At 41.1% G+C, this 26,512-nt stretch overlaps 1 protein-coding gene across 2 annotated transcripts in view; it reads right to left on the reverse strand.

Moving 5' to 3' along the window:
- stag1a (STAG1 cohesin complex component a) overlaps positions 1 to 25,867 on the reverse strand; it is a 190,770-nt gene extending 164,903 nt beyond the window's left edge. For both annotated transcript variants that reach the window (XM_070883373.1, XM_070883374.1), the window contains exon 1: positions 25,720 to 25,867. The gene's annotated coding sequence lies outside the window, so the exon portion shown is untranslated. The remainder of the gene's footprint in view (positions 1 to 25,719) is intronic.
- Between the last annotated feature and the right edge of the window lie 645 nt (positions 25,868 to 26,512).

The raw sequence follows: 26,512 nt of genomic DNA on the forward strand, positions 1-26,512 counted from the left end.
TTCAGTTCATAGCACAATTTCCACTGGTAGTTTGTTGAAATATCAAATCCAAAATGTGTCACCTCTGGCTGACAATTAGCAATATTTTTCATTTTTCTTACATTTTAGTACCACATTGCACAAAATGATTTTTTTCCCTTTACATATGCACAGTAAACTTTTATTCAATTTATAATTATTGACATAATACTGTTAGAACTTCTACCAGATTTTGTAATGAACAAATTTCCGTGTCTTTGAATCTACCTTTCATAAGATGACCATTAAACCAATGCTCATTATAGAACACTTCCGATCTCAGATAATTTGTCATTTTGAGGGGGAAATAATAAATGATATTTCTATCATACTTATTACAACTGTAGGATTTATTACAACTACTCAAGAGCAGGGAGGCAGCAAATAGATCTTCAAAATGTCACTGGCAACAATTTTTTTGTCCTTTGTAGCCCAATTCAATTTTCCAACCCACTGCTAGCTTCTTCCACAGGTATATAAAGAGAGAGTAGCTAAAGTAAATGTTGGTCCCTTGGAGGATGAGACTGAGGAATTAATAACGGGAAATAGGGAAATGGCAGAGACTTGAACGAATATTTTGTTTCGGTCTTCACGGTTGAAGACACTAAAAACATCCCAAAAATAGATAATCAAGGGGAGATAGTGAGGGGGCAAACTTAAAACAATCACAAAATAAAAATACCCAGTAAAATAATGGGACTAAATTGGGACATGTCCCCTGGACCTGATGGCCTGCATCCTCGGGTCTTAAAAGAAGTGGCTGTAGAAATAGTAGATGCACTGGCTGCAATCTACAAAAAATTCCCTGGATTCTGGTGAGGTCCCAGCGGATTGGAAAGCCGCAAATGTAATGCCCCTATTTAAAAAAGGAGAGAGAGATTGAAAGCAGGAAACTAGACCAGTTAGCCTAATATCGGTCGTTGGGAAAATACTGGAGTCCATTATTAAGGAAGCAGTAGCAGGACATTTGGAAAAGCATAATACAGTCAAGCAGAGTTAGCATGGTTTTATGAAAGGGAAATCATGTTTCACAAATTTGCTGGAGTTCTTTGAGGATGTAACGAGATGGATGGATAAGGGGGAACCAGTGGATGTGATGTATTTGGATTTCCAGAAGGCATTTGATAAGGTGCCACATAAAAGGTTACTGCACAAGCTAAGAGCTCACAGTGTTGGGAGTAATATATTAGTATGGATAGAGGATCGGCTAACTAACAGAAAACAGAGAATGGGGATAAATGGGTCATTTTCAGATTGGCAAACAGTAACTAGTGGGGTATCCCAGAGATCAGTGCTGGGGCCTCAACTATTTACAATTTATATTAATTACTTGGATGAAGGGACCGAGTGTAATGTAGCCATGTTTGCTAATGATACAAAGATGGGTGGGAAAGCAAGTTGCGAGGAGGACACAAAGAATCTGCAAAGGGATATAGACAGGCTAAGTGAGTGGGCAAACATTTGGCAAATGGTGTATAGGGCCCCAAGTTTCCACACGCGCCTAGAACGGCGCAGTCCCGATCTGGACGCCCGTTTTTCACGCCAAAAAGTGCGCCTAAAAAAATTCTCGGTATTCTCCACCTACTTGCAGGTCCTCTGGCCCTCGGCGCAGCTAGCACGAGCTGTGGAGGGGCGGAGCCAGGTCCCTGCGCTGAAAACAGTGCCGGGACCTCTGCACATGTGCGCTACAGTGGGCACGCAAGTGCAGTAGCTCCAGGCGCCGAACTGTGTGGGAGGGGCCCGAAGCACGCAGCCCCTAGCCCTGGCTGAATGGCCTCACTGGGGCTGCGTGAATAAGGCTTCTCCCACGGCCAGCTCCTGCTCTCCCTCCTCCCCACCCCCGACCAGACCCGACACTCGCTCCTCGCCCCCCCCCGGCCTCCGGACCAGACCCGCACCCCCCCACCCCGCCCGGACCCGCGCTCCTGTTCCCACTCCCCGCCCGGACCTGACCCACGCTCCTGTTCCCGCTCCCCCGACTGGACCCGACCCGCACTCCTGTTCCCGCTCCCCGCCTCGATCCGACCCGACCCTCGCTCCTGTTCCCGCTCCCAGAGTGGACCCGACCCGACCCGCGCTCCCGCCCCCCCACCCCCCACTGGACCCGACCCGACTCCCACTCCCGGACTGGATCCGACCTCTCTCTCCTCCCTCCCACCCACCCCCTTCCCCCTCTCCCTCCCTCCCACCCACTACCCTCTCCCTCCCTCCCACCCACCCCCTTCCCTCCCTCCCTCCCACCCCCCCTTCCCCTCCCTCTCCCCTCCCTCCCACCCCCCCTTCCCCTCCCTCTCTCTCTCTCTCTCTCTTCCCTCCCCCTCTCTCTCTCTTCCCTCCCTCTCTCTCTCTCTCTCTCTCTTCCCTCCCTCTCTCTCTCTTCCCTCCCTCTCTCTCTCTTCCCTCCCTCCCTCTCTCTTCCCTCCCTCCCTCTCTCTTCCCTCCCTCCCTCTCTCTTCCCTCCCTCCCTCTCTCTCTCTCTCTCTCTCTTCCCCCCCCCCTCTCTCTCTCTCTCTTCCCCCCCCCCTCTCTCTCTCTCTCTTCTCCCCCCCCTCTCTCTCTCTCTCTCTCTTCTCCCCCCCCTCTCTTCCCCCCCACCCCCCTCCCTCCCTCCCACCCACCCTTCCCCTCCCTCTCCCCCCTTCTCTCTCCCCCCTTCCCTCCCTCCCTCTCTTCCCCCCCCCCTCTCTCTCTCTCTCTTCTCCCCCCCCTCTCTTCCCCCCCACCCCCCTCCCTCCCTCCCACCCACCCTTCCCCTCCCTCTCCCCCCTTCTCTCTCCCCCCTTCCCTCCCTCCCTCTCTTCCCCCCCCCTCTCTCTCTCTCTCTCCTCCCTCTCTCTCTCTTCCCTCCCTCTCTCTCTCTCTCTCTTCCCTCCCTCTCTCTCTCTCTCTCTCCCCTCCCTCTCTCTCTCTCTCTCTCCCCTCCCTCTCTCTCTCTTCCCTCCCTCCCTCTCTCTCTCTTCCCTCCCTCTCTCTCTCTCCTCCCTCCCTCTCTCTCCTCCCTCCCTCTCTCTCCCTCTCTCTCTCTCTCTCTCTCTCTCTTCTCTCCCTCTCTCTCTCTCTCTCTCTTCTCTCCCTCTCTCTCTCTTCCCCTCTCTCTCTCTTCCCCTCTCTCTCTCTCTCTTCCCTCCCTCTCTCTCTCTCTCTCTTCCCTCCCTCTCTCTCTCTTCCCCCCCCTCTCTCTCTCTCTCTCTCTCTTCCCCCCCCTCTCTCTCTCTCTCTCTTCCCCCCCCTCTCTCTCTCTCTCTCTCTTCCCCCCCCTCTCTCTTCCTCTTCCCCCCCCCCCCCTCCCCCTCTCTCCCTCCCTCCCTCCCCTCCCCTCCTCTCTCCCTTCCCCCCCCGCCTCTCTCCCTCCCTCTCTCCTGTACAGGGTATCAGTGAGACCACACCCGCAGTACTGCGTACAGTTTTGGTGTCTTTATTTAAGGAGGGTTATACTTGCATTAGAGGTAGTTCAGAGAAGGTTCACTAGGTTGATTCCTGAGATGAAGGGGTTGACTTATGGAAGAAAGGTTGAGCCTATACTCATTGGAGTTTAGAAGAATGAGGTGTAATCTTATTGAAACGTCTAAGATACTGAGGGGGCTCGACAAGGTAGATGCAGAGAGGATGTTTCCACTCGTGGGGAAATCTAGAACTCGGGGGTATAGATTAAGAATAAGGGGTTTAGAACTGAGATGAGGAGGAATTTCTTCTGAGGGTCTATGGAATTCTCTGCCCCGGAGAGCTGTGGAGGCTGGATCATTGAATATTTACGGTGGAGATAAGACAAATTTTTAAACAATAAGGGTTATGGGGAGCTGAGCCTGCGCGGGACCTCCAAACCCCTGCGCGGCCACACAGCTTAGCGGGAAGTTGGTCTGGGGTATAGAAGTAGCATGGCAGGATACATTGTAAAATGATTTGAAATGGGTATGCGAGCATTGGGGCATGCACACATTTCCTGTCTACAAAAACCCATGTCCTGTTGTCATGTTTAATGTCCTACTTTTTAATGAATCCTTACCTTCACACTTATAAATGAAAAATAATTGTAGTTGTCAATATGTAATTGTAAGCCCTGGCTACTTTGTGGTGCTGTATTATCTTTTGCCCACATAGTTTTGCATCTGTCACTTTTTCTCAGTAACAAAATGGTTTCTGTCCAACATTAAGGTTTAAACAAAATGTTAACAATTCAAAAATTACGTTTTTCACAATAACATGACTACATTTATCCAATGTATTGTGTTTTGTGTCTTTTAATGTCTTCATTCAAGTTTTTACTTGAAGGTATCAGCCTCTCCCTGAAGCCCAGGAGGCTTGGACTTGATAGTTTTGCCCAGAGTTGCAATGCCGTTAGCTGAATTCAGATTGTGCGCCTGAGCAAGAGAGAGAGAGATGACTCCTGCCCTGGTTTTGTTGTAGTCACTAGAATGTTTACATTCTCTTATTGCTGTGGGAAAGAGACAAATACACAGATAGACACCTAGGAACCAATCATAAAAGAACAGATTTAGTCTTGACCGAGATTCCTTAGAAAGTCACAACCCATTGCAGCTAGACATGTAATTCCACCACCCCACCCACCCTCCTCCAACTCAATGCCATCAGATTCATGCCCTTCCTTTCTCCTGATTGAAACCAGGCATCCACTAGTGAGCCAAACCTCACATTCCACCTCCAGTTGTGCCAAACGTCAGATCCACCTTCCACAGAACTGCCAACGATCTGATTCCTTCTCTGTGTGGATGCCATATCGAAGGACACCATGTTGCCAAAATCCAGCAGCCCCACTGCAATACTGTGCAACTCCAGGACCCCCATCCCAGTTCTGCCAAACTACAGGCCAATTCTGAGTGTTACCAAAGCCGAAGTGCTACTAAAGCTCAGTAATGTCTCCACTGCTAATTTAACCCAGGATTGCCCTATGTGAAGCTAAAATCCACTCCCCTAACCCAGTACCATGAAATGTCAATTTCTAGAGCCAAATGGTATATCCTGTATAGTACCTTTATATACTTACAGCTTTAAAAATGTCGAGAGATAAAACTAAATGGTGAGTGATAAAACTAAAGAGATATTGGAATACAAGTGAAATAAAGACCACTCATGTACAATGTTTATACAATAATGCAAAGGCATGAAATTGAATCCTTAAGTACCAGTAAAATCATAGAATACCATTTAATAAGATGGATTTTAACAGTCACTATAAATTAATGGCCCTACATGGCATAAATACCTATTATAAAATAGTTTATTTTCTCCCTCACTATGAGCAACACTAGGAGATCTGTTGGTTATTTAAAATAGATATGGCTGAGCACTAATTTTAAATTATTTGGGAAAGTCAGCATTGGGCCGTGGGCCCGATTTTGCTACCTTCAAGATGAGTGGCATTAATAGTGCTACCTACCTTGGAGACAGATGGGAGGTCTCAAAGTTAAGAAAGCAACAACACCTACCTTGGAAGTCAGTGGTAAGTAAAATTAACAGAAAAGTTTAATTGTGAAAAACAGATAGGTGTAACAGGAATTAGGTGAGACATTTATACTATACTCAAGCCAATTTTATTTTGGTTGATGATTAAAAATGTGCTCAGTGCAAAATTAACAGTTGTGGTGCAATTACAACAAATGTAAAGAATGAGCAAACTTACATTATTGACTGCCTTTCATGACCTCAGGATGGCCCAAAGTGCTTCATAGACAATGAAGCACTTTGTAAGTGTAGTCATTGTTGTAACATAGGGAAATGTGGCAGTCAATTTGCATACATTTAAGTCCTATAAATAGCAATAAAATAATGACCAGATACAGTAATCTATTTTTTTTAAAAGTGGTGTTGATTGAGGGATAAATGTTAGCCATGACACTGAATAACGCCATGGGATCTTATACGTAAACCCGAGAGAGCAGACGGTTTAACTGCTCATCTGAAAGATGGCATCTTTAACAGTGCAGCACTCGCTCAGCGCTGCAGTAAGTGTATAACTAGATTATGTGCTCAAGTCTTTGGAGTAGGGCTTGAACCCACAAGTTTGAGACTCGGAGGTGACAATACTAACACTGAGACCAGGCTAAAAGCAATATCTACAGATTATCAGAAAACAGTCCGTATAGAAACATATAAAATTGTGACGGGACTGGACAGGTTAGATGTTCCCGATGTTGGGAAAGTCCAGAACCAGAGGACACAGTCGAAGGATAAGGGGTAAGCCATTTGGGACTGTGATGAGGAGAAACTTCTTCACTCAGAGAGCTGTTAACCTGTGGAATTCCCTACCGCAGAGTTGTTGTTGATGCCAGTTCACTAGATATATTTAAGAGGGAGTTAGATATGACCCTTACAGCTAAAAGGATCAAGGGGTATGGAGAGAAAGCAGGAAAGGGGTACTGAGGTGATGATCAGCCATGATCTTATTGAATGGTAGTGCAGGCTCAAAGGGCCAAATGGCCTACTCCTGCACCTATTTTCTATGTTTCTATGTTTCATCTCATTTTGAATCTATGCAGTATTTAATCAGCTGGGCACAATAATGCACCCTATCTCAGAATTAGTGCTCCCCACTACCATGTGACAGCTTTCTGCCCAATGACAGAGAACAATAAACTGAATAAGGAAATTCCCTCTTCCAAACTCAAAAATCATGGTTCACAGAACATACCCTGTGATTGGGTTAGTGATTTTCTATTTTCTATGTGGGAGTCCCTTCATCAGTGACATCCTTTCAGGGAACCCTAGTCCTAACTTCTGAAATATTGTGTGTCAGTTACTCAAAGGAAAACAGTGTTTTGAATGCAGAAAACATTTCTTTATTAGCATTCTGAACAAGAAACTTAGAAACAGTATGCTCATGATGTGTAATCATGCCCAGTCCCGGACATTAAGAAATCTGATGATTTAGCAGCTCACATGGCACCCATGGCTGCCAGTTTAAAAACCTATGCTTTTGAAGAACTACTTGCCATCAATTAAAGCCAATTCGGAGATATATTTTTTAAAGCTATATTTAAATATATAAATTGACAACTTATGATGTAATGGTATATGCTGGCTAAATGTAATATGCACTATATTTGTTATTTTTTTTTTAAAGTATTTATAATTTTGGATTTAAGATATTTTCTCTGTTAAAACCACCTGTCATTTTTTTCCTTGACTTGCAAAATTTGAAAAATGTGCTTTATTTGTGGGAACTCAAATTATGAAATGAACAGAGAGAAAAATTAACATCTTCTGTACTGCAAAATACCCAAACTGTGATGGTGGTATTTTCAACTGTATTATCTAAAACAAAGAGTAGATATGCATTCTACAATGTCAATTGGGAATCTTTAATAATGAAAAAAATATGCAACATTATAATACTCCTTCAATTTAACTTGACATTTCAAGGAGTATTTCAGACCCAGCACGATACTGGGACTTTAGCTGCCTTATAAGAACCTAAGAAACAAATAATTAGGAGCAGGAGTAAGGCCATACAACCTCTCGAGCCTGCACAACCATTCAATTTTTGACCTCAACTCCACTTTCCCCACCTGATCACCCATATCCCTTGATTTCCCTAAAGTCCAAATACCTATCTATCTATCTCAGCCTTGAATATACTCAATGATTCAGCAACCACAGCCCTTTGAGGTAGAGAATTCCAAAGATTCACAACTCTTGAGTGAAGAAATTCCTCCTCAGCTCAGTCTTAAATGGTTGACCCCTTATCCTGCGACTACGCCCCCCTAGTTCTGGACTTTCCAGTCAGGGGAAACAGCTTCTCGGCATCTAACCTGCCCAATCTACTCAATCTCTTCTCATAGGACAATCCTTTCATCCCAGGAATCAATCTAGTGAACCTTCGTTGCACCGCCTTTCAGGCAAGTGTATCCTTTCTGAGATAAGGAGACCAAAACTGTACACAGTACTCCAGGTGTGGTCTCATCAAAGCCCTGTACAACTGTAGCAGATCTTCCTTACTCTTGGCTTTTATTGTAAGGGGCGGGGGGTTGGAGTACAACATGCAATTTGCCTTCCTAATTGCTTGTTGTACCTGCATGCTATCTCTGTTTCCTGTATGAGGACACCTAAATCTCTAGAGCACCAATATTTAAATAGTTTCCACCATTAAAAAAAAATTCTGTTTTTCTATCCTTCCTACCAAAGTGAATAACCTCACATTTCCCCACATTATACTCCATCTGCCACCTTTGTGCCCACTCACTTGAGCTATCTACATCCCTTTGCAGGCTCTTTGTGTCCTCCTTCACAGCTTACTTTCCCACCTAGCTTTGTATGTTGCCCAGTTAAACTGAATACCGCCGACCACCCCCCGCCCCCCCCCCCACAACACTAAAGCATCCATTCATTCTTCTACTTGACAAAATAAACAACACATGCTCTGTAATGTATCCAACAGTAAGTGCTCTATTTGAAAAAATTGAAACATCTTGTAAAATCAAAATCAGGGACTTAATTTAATCTATTTATTTTAATATAAAATCTAGTAGAGGTACTAAAAAAATGTTTTAATGATCTTGTCTCTCACGAGCTCCCGCCCCCCAAACACACATTTTTCTTTCCAGAATATCATTTTCTACTGTCAGCCAATCAAATACGCCAAGCTGGCTATGACCTACCAGAGGGTTACCATGGTAACATCTGCCTTCTGGAATACATGTCATGCATGTTAAGTGCTTTCCTGACACACAAACAGTATAGGACTGCACCAAAATGTATCCATTGACTGATCAAAAGCACACATCTATTAACAGAAAATACATAATTGGAAATCTTTAAGTTAAAAAATACTGTACAATATTTCATTTTTTAAACTGACTGCTCTTGGAATGAGAAAGCCGTGCTCCCATTTTATGTAGCTGATCAAATGGTACAGTCTGGTATGCAGTCCAGAATTAAGCTCCTGATTGTCGATAAAAATAGCTCAAAGCAACGTGTAGCTTTACCCAAGACTGGAAGGTACTCTTGCTTACTACAAAATACTCACATGGGCAGCGCCATTTGAAATAAATGTATGCTTTTTTTTACTTTTAATAGGCACATAAAACAATGTCACCTCATTACATCTTCAAAATTTATAGACTTCCACGCCTCCTACTCCACCACCACCCACCCCCCCCCCCCTCCCCACCCCAAAATGTAACAGGAGCTTTAAACAAAGCACCAGCCCTCAGGCCATTTAACTGAATTCTTTTTTTAAACAATGTGACAATTTATAACCACCAGCATATTCACTGGTTTAAAAACCTGCCAAGAAAATTCAGCTGAAGCTGTTAGCATCAGCTACATAATGATTCCTTCCCATCCCCCATTTAATCACTATAAAAATCAATCAACATGAAAGTAATGACACATAAAACGCAAGCAAGATTTTTTTTCCCCAATGAAAAACTGACCATTAGCAGAATTAAAAATGAAACTGTTAAATATTAACAATGTTTAGATATTTTCTACGTTATAAAATTCAGGCTAAGTGATATCATAAGCATAGAGGTGATATGGGCACTGGCGAGCCAGTTTACAATTACTCGTGTAATGGTGGCCCAGAGAACAATTGGGCCCTGAAGTAAGCATGTACACTTAAAATATTACTTTGGCTATTCCTTGGTTACGGTGAAGATTTTGAATTTCATAGCTAAATCAAACCCCAAGGCTTTTTGTAAAATTTCACCAATGCTGCAACAAAGAATATTAGAAGAACTGCAACAGAGAGAGAGTATGGAGCACTTCAACACCTAACCTTTGAACACGAACAAGTCATGCTTCAGTTTTTGAAGGATAAAAAGTCTTACATTTATTTTTAAGATAGATATGATTGAACAAGCCTTTAATTAGTAAATGGAATTTGTTTTTCATCTTTTGTTATAAATCCCTTAAATTCAAAGAAAAATTGTTACTAAGGTTTAAAGATCTGTGAGGGAAGTTTTTTTTGCACATTCCAATTTATGATCTTCTGTTCTTGCTTAAAATCCCTCACAATAGGCATGTTTTTGTTCCATTCTTGCTTTTCAACTGTTATCCTCATATTTTCTGTATCCCATTCGTACTGAATGGGACAGGTTCTCCATTTAAAAATATATATGGCTAGTTTGTATTTAGGTTAGTCAGGGCCTTCACCACCAATTCCATCCCCATCTCATGCTGAACCAGACTATTTGCAATCTCTGCATCCCAAGATGAGCATCTGATGCCATCATCCACTTCATCACAAGGACCACCTACTTGCACCTCCGTATCATCTAACTCTGCTCCTACTTCAGTCTATCTGCCACTGCAAATGTTTTGCTACATTTTGTTATATAAAAGAAAGTTGTTCTGGTTAGCCTGAAACAAGGAGGCAAATGCCAGAAACAACAGTAATAATATACTAAGTTCCTTGAAATGTTAGGTGCGTTCACACATTGGCTGTAGTATCAATCCAAAGTTTGGCTTTGAACCGATGCTGCAAATATTGTGTAAATGTAGCTGGAATTTGAAGTCTTACTCCACTTTGGTTCAGTCAGTTCAGGCCTAAACTTGAACAGGAGCAAGAACTACATTCATAAAGCATCTTTCATGAACATCCTTGGGATGTTTCAAAGTGCATTACAGCCAATTAATTGCTTTTGAAGTGCAATCACTGTTGTAATGTTGACAAATGCAGCAGCCAATTTGAGCACAAACAGCAATGAGGTAAATGACCAGTTAAGCTGTTTTGGTGATGGTGCCCAAGGAATAAATGCTGGCCAGAACACACAAATTTAGCATCATTGTTAAGCCAAAGCTACTTAACTCCAACACTAAATGTGTAGTATAAATACCCCATTACAAAAGGTACAATTCGGTATGCATCACTTTTTAAACAATACTTAAGTTAATTTTCATGGATTGCAACCAACACATTTAAAAACCATTTTCAATTTGTCAATCTTCACCTGGAAGCAGAATATTCGCTGAGGAGAATCGCAACCAAAGTAATTCTGCCTCAACTAACAGTCATACTCACACACACTTTTCATCAAGATCATTTGACAGTGATCAGCAGCAGAAACCCAGCTGAGACCAGCTAAATTAGTACAGGCTGGGAATTGAACCTGGGACATTCCCTATCAGTACTCCACCAGTATGCAATGCTGTTCACTGAGCTATCAGGCAGCCTTCTAAAAATACCTGAATTTTGGAAATTCATGGGGGTCCCTTCAGTTAAAGATTTTAATTTCAGGAACTTAGTTGCAAAGTAACACGGTGATTTGCTACAATCAGAAACTTCCTTCTTGCCTTCACTGATCAATCTTTAAAACTGCCATTGGAGCTGTGAAACAATATTGCTAGAAATAAATTTTGCATCACAATTTTTAAGAACACAGAATCATCAGTACGAATGTGTGCGTACAATAATTTGGGAGATTTGTTCATCCCAGGCAGCTTCAGCACCCCAATTCCATTGCATGCTATTTCATACATCTCCAGCCAAAAAAGGGTGCTGCTACTGCCGTCATCACATCTTGGAAATTGGATTAAAAGGTTCAACACTTTATACAGTCCTAAAGTTTAGAAAGCTCATCACAGCCGTAAAAAAAAAAAATAGCATTAACAATGTAATATTCAAGCTGGACTCCAGTCACATCATAATGAAATCTGTTGCTAAGCCAACAATATTCATAGTAGACCATTCTCTCTAGAAACTAATGAGGTCATAAAAGCTCCCTCATGAATTTGCAATGACTAGTATACCTGTGATGAATAGGCTGGATGTCAGGGCATAGAAATGATTAGAATTCTAAACTTTTAAGGCAACTGCCTTCCTTGCATGCTTTGCACTTGAACCAACGAAGACTGTCATTTATGCTCCAATCATCAATATAAAGTCTGTAAGTCTTTTGATACACAATACTGCGAGGCTGGGCGGGGGGGGGGGGGGGGGGGGAGGGGAGGGGAGCAAAAGCTTTGGTACACATGTGTTGGAAAGAATAACAATAGCAATTCTTTGAATCAATCCTGGAACTTCAAAGCCTTGTTGCAATTGTAGTTGTGAAGTGTTCAGCATAAAGTTAATCACATTAACTACATGAGGACAACCATTTGCCCATATTAGTTCATCCATCCAGAAGCACTCTCGTTTCCCTCATTGCAAAATTCAATTGTTCCTTAAATTCATCCTGAGCACGACTCTACTGAGCTGCCCATTCCAAATGTTGATTACTGCGCAAAGAACTTCTTGATATCAGTCCTAAAGTTACCCATATCCCCTCGTCCCACTCTCATAATTTAAAGTTATATATGCTACATATATTTACTGTCCAATACCATTTCCTGTCTTGTATACCTCCAAAGATGACCTCTCAAACACACACTTTCCAGGCTAAAAAGCCCGAGTCCCTCCAGATTTTTCTCAAAACTCAGATCCCAGGAATCAGTATTGTGACTCTTTTCCTGTGCTTGAATGTCTTCCTCAGGCAACCAGAACTGGATACAGTACTCAAGATGTAGTCTGATCAGAGCTCTATACAGTTTGATCAGACTTACTCTGACTTGCATTCTACTGTTGGCTTTGTTGATTGTTGCTCTACAGTGGTTGGACATGCATGTTTATTGTCAAGTTGAAGTCTCTTATGTCTCTGTCCAGTTCATTTTGAGCTAATTCAACACCATTCACAGAGTACATGTGTTGCCTATTTTTCCATCTTATGTGCAATACTTTGCACTTGTATGTGTTACAGTTCATAAGCCATTGATCAGCCAACATAGTTATTTTGTCCAACTCATTCTCGGTAGTCTGAGCTGTTTCTTCCAATTCCACTGCCCTACCCTATTTGTCATCAGCAAATGTGACTATTTTACATTGAATTTCTGAGTCCAGGTCATTGATGTAAGTAAGGAACAGTATTAAGGAACTCAAGGGATATGGGGATAGTGTGGCAAGGTGGTGTTGAGGTAGAAATCAGCCATGATCTTACTGAATGGTGGAGCAGGCTTGAAAGGCCAAATAGCCTACTCCTGCTCCTATTTCTTATCTTATCTGAATGACCCCAACACCAAGGCCAGCCTCTTATCTATTTCCAGGGTTTACCTGGAATCTATACAGCTTTGAGCTTCACTACTAGTCTTTCATGCGGGACTTTGTTAAATGTTTATTTTGAAAGTCTAGGTACAAATAGAAAAAGGAAAAGGGCATATAAAACATTTTTTTTTAAATGTTTGCAGAAGATAGGTCAGAAGAGTTTGAGTAGAATGACTTCCTATACTTCAAGGATCTCAGTTTCTCTGGGGCTGCTGAATCCCGCCAACTTCAAAATATTTGACTCTGCTACCTCAGACTTCGATTAAGTACAGCAAATTTAAAGAACAAAAATTGATAACTTCAGGGTGCTAGCTTGAATATTTCAAACTACAGCAGTTGAAGAAATAGCCTTATACTAAATTTACCAGGTATAACATACTGAAACAATAAAATGTCACTATTACTTGAAGATACCCATTTTGAAAGACAATATATCGTGTAACAAGTAGTAGCCTTTTAAATTCTAAATATCTACACACCCATATTTCTCACATGCTGTCCAAGTTAAGGTTATAGGGCCTAATATGAATACGATGGTTCTATGCTGGAATAGGAGGAGAGCCGTTAGGAAATAAAACATGTCTTAATCAGTACCTGATCATTTATTTTTCAAGAACATTTTTGGACCAATTATTTGTAAGAAGTTTGGGCTCCACTTCCTTCAGGACTTTTTTGAAATGTATCTATACCACATATTACTTACATGAAGTATCTTTATATTTCAGTTTTAATTCATTTTAAAACAAATTGTATTGAAAAAAGGTCACATTGATATGACTGATATCTGCCATCGTTGCCTATATGTGACTCCAGATCCACAATGTGATTGACTCTTCTGAAATGGCGGCTCACCACCACCTTCTCAAGGGCCATTAGGGCTGATGTGATTGAAATCAGTCCACAACTCCCACAGTAATATAACTGACATTTTAAATCATTTAAATTTATATAATTTTAATTATCTACCTATATGGTATAAACTGACTGCGCAATGAAGTCCCACAGGATGCAATTTATACTATATTTCCCCGCTTACACAACATAAATCACAGATATCTCTAAAAAATATAATATATCACATCATTTAAATAGCTAATGAAAATCTATAAAATGTTTTTTTTAAATCACTTTAAATGTAGTTGAGCTCACTATGCTACATAGATAGCCAGACCTGTTGGGGTTCATCCATAAATTCACAAATACTCCTGGAAAGGACATACGATGTCCTTTCCATGTGACGTGCGTTAAGTGCATCGTTTCTGGGTATTGTTTAAAAGTTTCAAAAATTGTACAATATTTATTTTGTAAATGTGCCAAAGTGGAGTACAAAATCAAGTTTCCACCTTTGAGGGGAAGAAAGATTATTTATCTGAAAATTATAAATAGACATTTACTTTTCTTAAAATTCATTCTTGGGATGTGGGTGTCGCTGACAAGACCAGCATTTATTGCCCATCCCTAATTGCCCTTGAGAAGGTAGTGGTGAGCCACCATTTCTGAGCAGAGTTAAGAGTAAATCACATTGCTGTGGATCTGGAGTCAATTAGGCCAGACTGAGTAAGGATGGCAGATTTTCCTTCCTTTAAAGGGCATTAGTGAACCAGATGTGTTTTTCTGACAATGATAGTTTCGTGGTCACCATTACTGACACTAGCTTTTTTTTTTAAATTCCAGATTTATTTAATTAACTGAATTTAAATTCCCCAACTGCCGTGGTGGGATTTGAATGTCTCTGGTCATTAGTCCAGGTCTCTGGATTACTCATCCAGTAACATAACCACTGTGCTACCAGCTACCATACCCCTAATTACTAAGCAAACATCGCTGCCCCCCCGCCTCACTTTTCTCTCAGCACTGACTTGTGAAGGGGCAAGATTCTAAAAGTGCCAATAGTACTCCAGTATCTCACTCAAATGGATAGTTCTTAATTGAGGAGCCTATTTAAATCATGGAAAACATTAAAGCAGAGCCAGATCCTATACTCAAATATTCACACACGTACACTTTCAGGTAGGGTCACTGGATAAGTAACTTAGGCTGATATTTTTCACTTCCACAGAAGCACCAGCCAATTGTAATACTGTATTCCAACTGCTGCCCTGGGCAGCATCAACTAACTCAAACAGACTGGGACTCAAACCTAGTACTCCTGGTCTATATAGCTCAGTATTACATCAGGAAGTGCTTTTATCCTCGAGGCCATTGTGGATTAATAAAATAATTTCAACTGACTATGATCATAATTAAAAATAGCACCTTTTACTTAGTTCCAAAATGTTGCTCGAGACTTTTACACCTCTACCAATGACATTTAGCAGACATGCGAGTTAAAGGTTCCTACACTCCCTTTCCATTGATCATGTTTATCCAGTATAAGCTATTTTAAATGCATATCCTCTTCCAATTCTTAAACTAGGGAGTCTGCAATACATGGCACCCTATCAGACAGCCTGGTTAGCACTATTGAAAGCCACTGGAAAAAAAACAAGCTGTTGCTCTAAGAAATTTGACACTCAGTCCGAAAGGTCACAAGTTCAATGCTCACCACTCTAAAGCTTCTAGGAGACCCAATATTCAGGATTGAAGCATAAATTTAAATTAGCAATGTGAATGCATTTCACCATTGGCTATTTTAGTACAAGATGAATACATAAAATGTAAACATCTGGAAATTGATTTGACAAGCTTTGAAGGGAAAAAATAAGTAGTAGAAGGGCAGAGTTGGCTCATGCCAGACCTACCAAACTAAAAAGTGATCCTGGCTCTGCTGTTCTGGGTTAGCTTATTGATCATTTTCTGCACCCATTATCTTTGCTGGGATCGCAGAAGTTGACTGAATGTAGAGTAACAGGCATCTTTATACAAGTGTCAACAGAACTTAGCATTAAATACTTGATTGGAGTTACTGGGACATAAACAAAATATTCATTTTAAAGCAGCTATTCTTATGTGGTTGCCTCTTGCACTTCAAAATCTGCACGTACGGTAACAACCAATCACACTTCAAACACAAGCCAGGCATTGAAACTTTGACTTTCATGATCACGCTGCGAGCGTGAAGAGGTCAGGCGCAGAAGCGGAAGGAGCGTGTGGTAAATTAGTGTCACCCCCCCCCCCCGCCCTTCCCCCAACGAATACCTGTCCCACCTGTGACAGGGGGTCTGTGGCTCTCGTGTTGGACTGTTCAGCCACCAAAGAACTCACTTTAGGAGTGGAAGCAAGTCTTCCTCGATTCCGAGGGACTGCCTACGACAAAGCCTCCCTGATAAAGTGGTACACCCCCACTGACACCTGGGAGTCCCTGGCCAAAGACCGCCCTAAGTGGAGGAAGTGTATCCAGAAGGGCGCTGAGCATCTCAAGTCTTATCGCCGAGAGCATGCCGAAATCATGCCGAAATCAAGCGCAGGCAGCGGAAGGAGCGTGCGGCAAACCAGTCCCACCCACTCCTTCCCTCAATGACTATCTGTCCCATCTGTGACAAAGACTGTGGTTCATTGGATTGTTCCGCCACCGAAGAACTCACTTTAAGAGTGGAAGCAAGTCTTGCTCGATTCCGAGGGACTGCCTATGATGATGATGATTTGCACAAGGAAATGCATTTACTCACTGAGCCAACAGGTACTGAAACAAGGCTTTTAAATGCTCATTAGCTACACCAGTGTACCACTATCAGAATATTATTTTGTTTAATTAAAACACAAACTGATTTTTATAACTACAATTTTCATTAATATGTAAAGACTATTTTCCAAGTTATAAGCTTTTGAAACTGTCAACGACATTTAAATCAACTAGTCTACTCTTAACTATTCAGTCTTTTTGCATTAAAAAAAAATTAATTATCCAGCAATTTGAATTATACATAAATAACAGTGGGAATTTAGTGTACACAACAGTTGAATTGTCAAATAATTCAAACAAAGTGACTTTGAATTAAGAGTGGACTGCACGGTTTCTACAGACTTAATTATAGCATAATGACGTACTAGTTCCTTTAAAACTTAATTTGGCTGACAATGGTTTCCTCCACTAGCTACAGTTCATTCCTCTCCATGCAAGTACAATACTGTGCCAGATTACATTATTTTTTTCTAAACAATTTATAACCATTTCACAATATAGTGTTATGGTTATGTAAAAGGTTTTAATAGAGGTTTTGAAAGCAGATGGAAGAATGCAACATTATTTCTGCAGAAAACAATCAGACCACACAGCAATTATAAATTATATGCATTAGATCATAGATATTTCTCATCATAGCGGAGTCCATCAATTCTTAATGTATCGTGCGCAGACGCAAGCGCCGCCCGTGTACTGTAGTTCGACAACAGAGGATGGGACGACCTTGGATCTAGCCTGGAGGCGACAAAGGTTGAATGGGTTCCCATTGGTTCTATACTTTCGTTCCACTCCAGCGGGGAACTTGTTGAATGCGAGATGGAGCATTGCAGTGAGGAAGATTGAGAAGAGCGTTGGCGCGATGACGCAGCCCTGCTTGACCCCGGTCCGGATGTGGATTGAGTCTGTGGTGGATCCGTCAGTCAGGATCACAGCTTGCATGTCGTCGTGGAGCAGGCGGAATTCCAAGCCATCGTCAACATATTCATCGAGGCGTACGAAAGCATGGGCCTTACACTAAACATCCGTAAGACAAAGGTCCTCCACCAACCTGACTCAGTCATAGAGCACTGCCACCCGGTCATCAAGATCCACGGCGCGGTCTTGGACAACGTGGACCATTTTCTATACCTTGGGAGCCGACCATCAGCAAGGGCAGACATCGATGATGGGGTCCAACACCGCCTCTAGTGTGCCAGCGCAGCCTTTGGTCACCTGAGGAAGAGAGTGTTCGAAGACCAGGACCTCAAATCTGGCACCAAGCTTATGGTCTACAGGGCTGTAGTGATACCCGCCCTCCTATATGGCTCAGAGACGTGGACCATATACAGTAGACACCTCAAAGCGCTGGAGAAATATCACCAACGGTGCCTCCGCAAGATCCTGCAAATCCACTGGGAGGATAGACGCACCAACGTCAGGCCAACATCCCCAGCAGGCGGGCCACATCGTCCGCATGCCCGACATGAAACTCCCAAAGCAAGTGTTCTATTCAGAACTCTTGCACAGCAAGCGAACCACAGGTGGGCAGAGAAAATGTTTCATGGACACCCTCAAAGCCTCCTTGATAAAGTGCAACATCCCCAGCAGTACCTAGGAATCCCTGGCCCAAGACCACCCTAAGTGGAGGAAGAGCATCCGGGAGGGTGCTGAGCACCTCGAGTCTCATCGCCAAGAGCATGCAGAAAACAAGCGCGGGCAACGGAAGGAGCGTGCGGCGAACCAGACTCCCCACCCAACTTTTCCTTGAACCACTGTCTGTCCCACCTGTGACAGAGTCTGTAATTCCAGTATTGGACTGTACAGTCACCCGAGACTTCACTTAGAGTGGAAGCAAGTTTTCCTCGATTTCGAGGGACTGTCTATGATGAATATATTGTCCTGATATAATTTTCACAATCCAATCACTGACAACTAACATGTTATATTAAAGTAAATTAAGAAATAATGCCAGCTATGCTTTATACTGATCTTAAAATTACAGAATCCCATTCTCAAAAATGCTCCACATTTGTATCTCATATTTGAAGATTGTAAATAAAAGATTGTAAATCAAACAGTACGCCAAGTGTATTTTACAGCTTCAAAAAATTTAGATCAGGACAGAGTTTCAAAATAAAATATCCTTGATAGAATGGATATCAAACAATGCATAGTTTAAACCAATAGATTTTGAGATCTGAATTTCCAAGAATTGAGTATTGGTTTTGAACTTCTCATACATTGTTTATAGTATACTTGCAAACAGAATACTGCCCATTAAAGCCAAACACATTTAAACCACTTGCTTAAGAGTGGGGGAAGGGAAGAACAGGACTTGGAATTTTCCAGAGCATGGTTTTACTTAAAACAAGGAAGCAGACAGAGATTAAGTTTTTTTTGGTGAAGTAGTGAGAACTTATCCAAATTCCTGAGAATAATTATTGAAATCAGCAAACAGCTTCGTACCTTAACAGCCGAACAGTATTGGTTGCAGGATTTACCAGCAGCACCAAAATATTCTAACTTAACATGCAAATAGAACAGGACCATCTGACAAATATTGAGCCTGTTGGATTAGTCTGGTTTTGTTCCATCAATTACCCTCTACAAGATACCATGGTACTAAAATATAGAACAGAATCATTGTGCAAAGATTTGAATCAACTTGGACTGATGCCCAAAAATAATGAGACCGGTTTGACATTATGCAATCGGAGCTTAAGCATGCAGACAGTCAGTGAATGCAATGTCTACTTTTACAGACAATGTGTTTAATTTTGTCTCACCCACAATTTTGTGACCAGGGTTATATTTTAATATAAGTAGGTAGTGTAAAACACTAATTGACAAATGATATCCATACAAGTTATTCGTCATTGCCACTATATTTACAGGCTATGGGGTGGAGAGGGGGATTTATTTCCACAAAGTTAGGGATTCTTCTACAGACAAATATCCTATGCTATACAAAATTTGTTGCAACCAATTTAAAATAAGCAAGCTGTTGATGATGTAGCAAATTTGAAAATAAAAACTACCTCTGAAGTAAATACAGAAAAATGGAAAAGTTAATCTTTTTGTCATTTAATTTTCATTTACAGATCTAGTTATGTTTGGAGACATTTATTCTTTTGTTCAGGACAAGCAATAAAGGGTTCAACAAGAGTAAAACCCATTAGTTCGCCAAACACAAAACATGCCTCCTGTACTTTATACACCAGGAGTTTATCGAAGATGAACAATTTATTTTAAAAAATTTACAAAGATATACCTGATGTGTAGATGTAATGGAGTAGGTATTTACTTTTTGTAATGTGCTCACTCCTCTGCCAGGCCATGTATACTCACATGGTCATTCATCCACTGCTCAATGTACTGGGCAACCCCTCATTCTGTTCTCTCATTAACCTGGCCATAAAAATAATTGTTTGGATATCTATTATACAGGCAACATTAACAGTGCTGATACCTTTCATGTTGTCAGATTAATTTACTGATGGCTGTAGGACAGAACTTGCAGCAAGAAAAAGATCTTTCCACGTTGAAAGCATTAAATTTGTCAGGTTAAACAGTTACACTATTATTTTGTTTTTGTTTTTAAATCGCAGTGTAGAACATTTCAGCCCATTTTGAGTAACTACTCACAACTGGTTATTGTATTATACAACTACATTCCCATCATAGAACTATATTCATCACAGAAATCAATCTCTAGCATTCAAGTACCCTATTCCAAAAGGTCCCAACTGTTCACAGACCAGCACAATGTTGACTGACCTGCCATGTGTCTCCAGTATTTGCTGATGTAAAAAAAATATGCCAATCATTCCAAGCTTTGAATGGAGCATTTCAATGTCAAAAAACACATTAACATAAGAAATAGGAACAGGAGTAGGTCATACGGCCCCTCGAGCCTGCTCCGCCATTCAATAAGATCATGGCTGTTCTGATTATGGACTCAGCTCCACTTTCCCGCCCGCTCCCCATAACCCCTTATCGTTTAAGAAACTGTCTATTTCTGTCTTAAATTTATTCAGTGTCCCAGCTTCCACAGCTCTCTGAGGTAGCGAATTTCACAGATTTATAACCCTCAGTTTTAAATGGGCGGCCCCTTATTCTAAGATCATCCCCTCTAGTTCTAGTCTCCCCATCAGTGGAAACATCTTCTCTGCATCCACCTTGTTAAGCCCCCTCATAATTATACGTTTCGATAAGATCACCTCTCATTCTTCTGAATTCCAATGAGTAGAGGCCCAACTTATTCAACCTTTCCTCATAAGTCACCCCCTCCCCCCTGGAATCAACCTAGTGAACCTTCTCTGAACTGCCTCCAAAGCAAGTATATCCTTTCGTAAATATGGAAACCAAAACTGCATGCAGTATTCCAGGTGTGGCCTCACCAATACCTTATATAGCTGTAGCAAGACTTCCCCGCTTTTATACTCCACCCCCTTTGCAATAAAGGCCAAGATATCATTGGCCTTCCTGATCACTTGCTGTACCTGCATACTATCCTTTTGCGTTTCATGCACAAGTACCCCCAGGTCCCACTGTACTGCGGCACACTGCAATCTTTCTCCATTTAAATAATAACTTGCTTTTTGATTTTTTTTTCTGCCAAAGTGCATGACCTCACACTTTCCAACATTATACTCCATCTGCAAAATTTTTGCCCACTCACTTAGCCTATGTCTTTTTGCAGATTTTTTGTGTCCTCCTCAAACATTGCTCTTCCTCCCATCTTTGTATCGTCAGTAAACTTGGAAGAAGGGAGAGTGCAACGTAGCCAAGTCGTTAATATAGATTGTAAATAGATGGGGTCCCAGCAATGATCCCTGCAGCACCCCACTAGTTACTGGTTACCAACCAATGAACCAACCATTTATCTCGACTCTGTTTTCTCTAGTTAGCCAATCCTCTATCCATATATTACCCCCAACCCCGTGAACTTTTATCTTGTGCAGTAACCTTTTATGTAGCATCTTATCAAATGCCTTCTGGAAGTCCAAATACACATTTGTCCTGCTACTGCTCCTGCTCCTTTAATAATGGATTCCAACATTTTCCCAACCACAGATGTTAGGCTAACTGGTCTATAGATAGGACTGGTCTATAGATAGGAACTTATTTGTCATTTATTCTAGGGCTGTGAACCTGCCTTTAGTTGCTCCCCTCACCATAGAGTCCCTCCCATTGTGTTGGAAATAATCATAAGTGTCAATGGCAAGATAATTGCCAAAGGCAGCTCATTCCTGCACAAGTGGACCAATGCACGATTCAGGACTTACAAAAAACTGCAACTTAAGGTACAGATATTTGCATGTCAGTAAACCAAATGAATCGCTATCTATATAGCTTGTACAAATATACAACAGCCCAAAATAACGTTTTTATAGATCACAGAAATGACAAAGACATGTACAATAGTTGATCCATGAATTTTAAAGATTTTTCCACAAGATTATTGCTCGAGTTTTGTAACTGGTTACAAGTGAAGAACTTACATTAGTAACTATGGTTACAAAAAATTAGTCACTCCCTTTCAACAATATTCTCAGCATGAGGAACTTACACTGAGCTCAAGCCGGCTAAAGTCAGAGCCAATTTACATGAACAAAATTGTTTTAGTTTCTGAAGCCAAACTAATAACTGTCTTGACGGCAACTCATTCAAAAACCATTCCCGACAATGAGCAGCTTCATCTGAAGTTACATATCTGGATGTTCCATTTGCCAATACCTCTTGTTTTTAGCAATCAATCAGAAATAAAAGGGAAAAAAAGACATGTATTTATATAGCGCCTTTCACGATCACCGGAAGTCCCAAAGCGCTTTACAGCCAATTTAAACACAGCAAGCTCCCACAAAGAGCAATGTGATAATGACCAGATAATTAATCTGTTTTTGTTATGTTGATTGAGGGATAAATATTGACCAGGACACCAGGGATAACTCCCCTGCTCTGATTCAAAATTGCCATGGGATCTTTTACATCCATCTGAGAGAGCAGATTGGTTTAATGTCTCTTCCGAAAGACAGCATCTCAGACAGTGCAGCACTCCCTCAAAACTGCACTGCAGTGTCAGCCAAGATTTTTGTGCTCAAGTCGCTGGAGTGGGACTTGAACCCACAACCTTCTGACTCAGATGTGAGTGTGCTACCAACTGAGCTACTGGCTGACAGTATTTGAGGGCATAGCCAATTCCAAATGGCAGCCATATTGTTACCTCTAATTAATGCAGTAAAGGAAAAACGAGCACTAAAAAAAATTACTTGGAGTGAACACATCTGACTGTGTCCAATGAAGTTGCATTTGTTTATCTTGCATTTGAAGTTGGTATAATATGTTCTTGGTTCAAATCATATTTTCCACTGATCTGGTTGGGAATCTTCCTTCATTTGTTCCCTTGGGAATTTCAGCCCACACCCAACAACCCACTGCAATCATTAAGATTTTTAATATCATAAAATGTTACAACACACAACAGAACACAAAGATGTGAAAAATTTATATCGTGATAAGAAGATAAGCCAAGCCAAGTGTTAGAGGCACCCTTCTTTGGTTGAGGTATGATAGATATAAAGTCTATTCTTCTTGGCATCAGTCACAAAGATTAGATCTGTTAGATCCAGTAAAACTTCATACACAACTATTAAGACTTTAACAACAGATTAAGACAACAGAGCGCCCTGTTTAGAAGTTTTTAAAGAGAGAGAAAAAATTCCTGTTTGCCAATATAGATATGCTCAAGGAATCAACATCTTGTAACCAGTTCACCCCAAGATTGAAATTAAAAAAGCTAACTATTTCATACAACAAATAGCCATAATGTCTATTGCTGCATAATATACACTTAACTGTAATTCACCTACATCTCAAAACAAATTTATCCCCTCAATTCCTGAATCAGCTGGAGTGCTCAATCAGTCTACTACCCCTATTGGGGCAAGTTTCTTTCCACCCATAAATCTACATTTAATATATTATGCTAAAAGTTATTTGAAAACACAACACAATTCTACAACAAATATCAACAGGTTGACATGAGTATTATAGAAAAGCCACTCTGTATTGGTTAGGAGCATGCATAACAATTGTAACTGAGGGCAGCACGGAGGGTTTGTTCAGCAATAAAGTGAAGAAAGAGTTCTGCCAACATTTGACAAAATCCAGAGTTAACATCTTAAAAAGGACATATATTCAGAATCAGTAGTTACTTATTTCATCTCTAAAGCTCAATTATGATAAACTGAATTTTTCACTTGAATTATAGGTACCAAGCGAAAGGACTATATGGAAAAATCTGATCTCAGTTCTGTCTCGGTCTGAATATTTTTGGGCAGTCTTTCACCTAGCAGGACCTAACAAAGGATACAGGGGAGTGAATTTAGGGCCATAATATACTAATCAAATAAACCGTATCAAGTGGATAAACATTAACTGAAACCAAAATTAATTCTAAGCATAACTTATTCCCAGTACTCATTTACTTCCTTCGGCCGCTTTGCTTTTGGGGAAAGAAAACAAACTGGCATCTACATGAGAGAGTACATCAAGTGTAGCTGCCAGCAAGTGCTGTGTCCCTGATGCACAAGGTGTTCATAAAAGCATATCCATGCCTCATTTCAAAATAACTTGTTTTGGTTTAACCAATCAAAATTTACTATGCTTAGCTCGTACAGTATTCTTTCCAACACTCAACAAGTAGCGTGAAAGTAAATGAGGAGTGCAATTAAGCTTAGATTTTCAAATGTACTCTAATGGGAGGCAATGTTCCACAACAGATTTACTTTGCACTATTTCCTTTCACTTTTTGCTGAGTAGCACAACATACCAGCTTCTTCATTTCCTCAACTGAATCTATACATCTAAATATTTTATCATTCTTATTATACAAATATAAAATAATGTTCATCCTTTAGATATAAACAAACGACAGAACTGGGTTAGTCACTGATGTAAAATGTTCCCATTCTTCAAAAAGCAAAATCTAGCTATTTTCAAATTGTAAGCTCAGCATTATATTTTGAATTTCTTCCAATTTGGAATTTTCCTTTATCTTACTATTCTAATATTTACATTTAACCTATCCAAGGTTTTATTATATATACACACACACACACATTAATTTCATGTTTTAGTCATTTCAATGGCAGGCAAGTTACTCTACTTTGCCCAGACATTTCAAATAACCCAGACCCCTATATAGTAACATTGAGCCAGCGCCTTTTGTAAACAAATCTCCCTATCTCTATATGCTTTTGCAACAGAAACATGTATAGCTTTCTTTTTTAAAGAAAAAAAAGATTGATATGTACTACCGATTTAACAGTCAAGAAAACAGACGATGGTTTGATAAATGTCACCCTTCCCCCACCTGAAATAATACAATTTTGTTAAGAATTCTTCTCTCTCTCCCTTGTACTTGTAAAACTGGCTGCTGGGCGGATGGATTGCGTGAGAAAAACCAAGAACAGTCATCAGCATGTCGTCACCTGACTCCACTCAGAATCGTGTAATAACAAAAAAAATCGTGAGATCATACACTGAAGGCTACAAACCGTTTTATTCCTGTTTACTAAATTAACTTTGCATTCCAACATATCAAAATCCAGCAAGTATTATTCTTTTATTTGCAAACAGTCGCTTCATTATCAAACAAAATTAGCGAAGTGAGAAAAAAAACACTCCAGCTTCCTACTCAGGCTTGCCTTTGTATCCCTGCACGTCCTTCGTTTGCTTGGCAATTAAACAACATTTGTATTTTAACCTTTTTTTATATGTACGCGATATGAAGTAACACGCAAACGTTCAAAGCCTGCATTCCACCGAAAATAAAACTTTCATATAAATTTCACCACTTAAACACCGAGAACTATAAAAAAAATAAACACAAAATAAACAAGGAAAAGAAAGTCTTTTTAAAAGATGTGAACTCGAACTGAAGCCACATTTCCCGCTCCCCTCCCCCAAACACACACTACCCGAGTCCCGTCCTCCATCTTAGATCCGCACTTCGGTCGCCTTTTTTCACTTAAAAAAAGAATAAAAGTTCAAAAATACTGACCGTTCCTGCCCATTTTGGAACCGTTTTTCACTTCCCGTTCGACTGCGTGAGGAAATATCGAGTTTTAAAATTGATTAAATTAAAAATGGGAATAGTTAACACCGCGTCTTCACAGGACGAACAATCCTAAGCCGCCATCTGGTGGCATTTTCCACAATCGAATGGCGCAATGCAAATCCAGACAAAGATTGCCCTCTGGCGGCCACCATCCGCCGTCTGACTCGTGCCCACGCGCGCGGCCATTGCAAGAATATCGCGGGTGCACGCCTCGAGGCGGAGTGGAGGCGGGGGCGGTACGCACGCGCTCTCCCGCGCGTGCAGGACCATGAACGGTGATATGCGTCATTGCGTCAGCCGCTTAGCGCATATATAAAGAAACGGCGGCTGTGCGGGGCGTCGCTGGCTGTCAAGCTTGTTTAAGGTAGTGTAGGTGGTAGTATTTCTAAAAGTGTAATAGCCAGGCGCTGCATGTAGAAAGTGGGGTAGGGGTACCTTGGCGCTTTTTTTGTTGTTGAATATTTTCGGGGGTGGTTTGTTTGTTGTGTGGTGTTAGTGGACCGTTGTCATATTTTGCTGAAATGTACCGCCGCCATCAGCAGCTGTGTCCGTGACCACAGCAAGAAGCTGTCTAATGGCGGCGGGGCAGCAACCGGCGCAGCAAGGGAGAGACAGGCCGACAGATAGATGTTGGTTTAGCGAAATACAGTGCTCTGCTCGAAACTTTGCTGCAACAACAACTTCTATTTATAAACACACAAAACAAAACTATGTTAAAAGCAGGAAATAAAACGGT

The sequence above is a fragment of the Pristiophorus japonicus genome, chromosome 6 (assembly GCF_044704955.1).
Source record: "Pristiophorus japonicus isolate sPriJap1 chromosome 6, sPriJap1.hap1, whole genome shotgun sequence".
NCBI classification, from domain to species: Eukaryota; Metazoa; Chordata; class Chondrichthyes; family Pristiophoridae; genus Pristiophorus; species Pristiophorus japonicus.